Source organism: Nicotiana sylvestris, chromosome 8 (assembly GCF_000393655.2).
Source record: "Nicotiana sylvestris chromosome 8, ASM39365v2, whole genome shotgun sequence".
Classification (NCBI taxonomy): Eukaryota; Viridiplantae; Streptophyta; class Magnoliopsida; order Solanales; family Solanaceae; genus Nicotiana; species Nicotiana sylvestris.
The window spans coordinates 142547191-142550887 of record NC_091064.1 but is presented as its reverse complement, the minus strand read 5'-3'; the positions used below and the strand labels follow the sequence as shown (position 1 = coordinate 142550887).

The 3697-nt window shown below is 30.6% G+C and overlaps 1 pseudogene; it reads right to left on the bottom strand.

Moving 5' to 3' along the window:
* Nucleotides 1-1602: 1602 nt before the first annotated feature.
* On the bottom strand, nucleotides 1603-2823 carry LOC138876464 (uncharacterized; annotated as a pseudogene).
* Between the last annotated feature and the right edge of the window lie 874 nt (nucleotides 2824-3697).

Genomic DNA, 3697 nt, shown 5'->3' with positions numbered 1-3697 from the left:
GCAAAAATACTAAAGCGACATACAAAACATATAAGACTGCACTTAGAGGGGGAAAGATATAAGCAAGTAGAAGGCTCATGTATACCTCCACAAATAATGCACATAGACATCATGACTTATGCACAATTAAGGTCTGAATTTAAATTCCTAAAGCGGGATGTTTAAGTGGTAACATCAAAACCAGATTTATTACATGACTCAGAAAAGAAGTCCGAATCAGGTTTACCTACTGACTTTAACAGTTGATAATTAGACAAAGGTAATTCCAGTTTTATTTAAGTAATTACCTAAGGCTTACCTAGGTGCAAAGCGAGATGCAACAGTTATTCAGAATTATCAAAAGACAGTTCGGAGCTTATTTTTTTTTACCCTAAGAGCATGTTGTTCTAGTCAAATGCAGAGATTAATACTAGTTATTTTAAACCGGATAATCAATTATGAAACTATTTACCTCTTTTATAATCAGCAATTTACACTAAGTGTAAGTGCAAATAAGATTCTAAGACATGGTATCTAAATACAGAATTTCTAAGAGCAGGATTTCTAAGTGTATATGGCAGGAATGCAGAATTAACTTGATATTAACTTGATTTTGTAATAAGCGGAATTAACTTGATATATGCGTAGTTGATCATTAATCTGAATATGAGTCTAGTTCATATAAATCTAAGATATCTATTTCTTCTGATAGAATTAGTTCTGTATATCCTTGTTCCATTATGTTCATTATTTCAAAAGAAATTAAAATATCATAAATTTTTCTCCTAATGTCGTTATTAAGTTGGTTCAAGGTATATAACATGAGTATTTTGTAATCATTATTGTTATCTAGTAAATAAGTGGGGTTGTTCATAAGATATTATTGTTTTTTCATATTATTCTTATCATGTGTTTACTAAACATATTCCCTCTAACCTCTTTGTTTATCATAGAGTTCATCATGGTTTAATAAGATATACCGAACAATCTTTTCTGGTCACTACCATGTTTTTCTTGCTTCAATCATTTTCCCTAACAGCGCCTCAACTTTGTCTACTCCCCTAAACGGCTTCCATGCCTACCGGTTTCGACCTTAGGATGGCATAGTCTGGGCTTAACTACTCTCAGCATTATTAGACATGGCAAACTTTCTCAAGATGTTCTTTATAACAGTACTATAACATGATAAACAGTTATGATATTCAAGAGATTATAAGGAATATAAAAGTTTAGTTAGACATGATTATGAATAAACTTACTTGTTCTTGTAACTCGTTTGATTGTTCCATAGTTGAAAGAGACTTTGTATATAACTCAGATATTTATAAGAGAGAGAAGATAATAGAGAGAAGGTGAAGGTGTGTCCTCTTCTCTTCGGATTACAAATTATATATAGAAAATTGAAATGACTCTTACTGTTTACAAATGACTCTTCATGAACGACCTTTATTGTTCATGAATATGACTCGTACTATTTACTTTACGACTTTTTTACATGACTCTTACTATTCATGAACGACCTTTACTGTTCATGAAAATGACTCTTTACTATTTACTTTACGACTTTTTTACATTATTTGTTTTCAATAGCTGTCTTCCTCATTTGTCTTCTTGCTGATATCTTCATTCTAGTTGGACTTCTGGTACATGGTTATCTTCTCCATTGCATTTTGAACATATATGATCTGGGTATTTGTGGCCTACTAGTTTGCAGTATCTTGTCAATAATTCATTGGAAATAAATCCTTTCTTTAGTGCTCTTGTAGTTGGCTGTATCTCTGATTTTAGTAATGATAAAATCCATTTTTGGACTTCATCCATATCTCCTTATCGTAGTTCTCTTGAATTGGCATATATCATTAGCTGGTCTCTTGAGTAGTAGCTCCAAATAGCATTTTCTTGTAAATAATTGTTGGCTAGCTCTTGTATAATAGTTTCTATTCCAATTATTCTTTTGTTGGCATAAAATCCTGGTATCTCAATTTTCGGTATTTCTGGTTGTTGTTCTATTTCTTCTGGTATTATCATATCTCGTGTTAAGCCTATTTTTACAACTTGTATAATAGATTTTATTTCATCATATAGTATCTCAGCTGGTGCTGTATAGAATTTTATAAAAAATAAGTTTCCTTTTGTAATTCTTTTGAATGTAATAAATGCTTTGTATAACCCTGGTATTCCACTTATCTCTTCCCCATCATAGGTATATACCGTACTAAGTAATCCATAGTTGTAACATGTTTTTACAAAATTAGCTCTAGTTTTTGGCTGTGCAATAACCCTATTATATCCTTGGAGTTTTTGGATTATATAATCCTGTGTTGGATCTGTTGTATTAGTTGCCCTGGGGTTCAAGTTTAGGAATGTTTGAATTTTGTATATGTTTTCAATATAGGTCTGAGTAATATGGTTGTATATCTTTTTGTTTTGGTGTAGATTGTTGGCATAGGTTGAGGTTTGTGGTGTCGTAACTATTGTTTCTTTTGGCCTTTTCGGAGTAATTGGTTTATCAAATATGTTGTTTAAATTGACATTGGTATGTGGCTTCTTGTTAACTTGTTTACTTGTACCTGCAGCTGTATATAAACCAACTATGTTATGGGTTTTTTGGAGTTTCCCAACGTCTCCTTCTAACTCTGGAAGTTTAGAGTCTTCCGATCGACTTAGCTCCGCATTTTTATAGTCATGCTGCTGACTTGACTGTCTTTTCTCTAGCTGTTGTAATCTTTTTCCCATACCATCCATCTGTAAAGATAGCGTAGTAAGGATTGCAAATATATCTTTTGATTCTTGGCTTTCATCTGTTTGGGTACCTTTGTCTTGATAGGTAGTCTGCAATAACATTTTTGTCAGTTCTTATTACTTCAATTGTAAATGTAAAATTCTGTATATTTAATACAACTCTTCTTATTTCCTTTGTAGTTACTGAATCTTGTACTTTCCGTGTTATCCACCATTTTACTTGTGTATTATCTTTTCTCACAATAAACTTGTTATAAACGATATATGGCTCAAATGCTAACAAACATTTATATAATCCAAATAGTTCTTTCCTATTTATCTCCCATTTTAATTGTGGTTCCGTGTATGATCCTGAATAATATCTACAATGGTGTTCAATTTTTTCATTATCATATTTAAATTTTAGAACTCCTCCGTAGCTGTGATCACTAGAATCAGTTTCTACTATGTATGTGAAATGTCTTTTTTCATCTGGAAAATATAGTTTTGGTAACTTTTTACACATATTTTTGATCTTCTTTATATGTATTTGATCTTTTTCGTCAAAATGGTATTCTACATCCTTTTTCAATTTTTTTCTGTAATGGTTTTAAGTTTTCTGCTAATTTAGGGATATATTCTCTTACTTGGTTAACCAATCCTAAAAATGATTGTAATTTCTTTTTTGTATCAAGTGTTTCATTTAAGTTAATTATTTTTTGTACTATATGAGTTTGCATTTTTATTCCATTTTTATCTATTTGTATACCTAAGAATTCTATTTGATTTTTCATTACTTCTGCTTTCTTTTTACTTAAACTAATTCCTGATATTTCTACAATGTGTATGAATTTTTCTAGTAGTTTTATATGTTCGTTCTCTGTTCTATAATATAACAGTATATCATCTATATATATTATACAATTTTCTAATTGGTTAAAGTAGTTATCCATAAAATGTTGGTATCTACCTGGTGCATTTTTATATCCAAATGGTC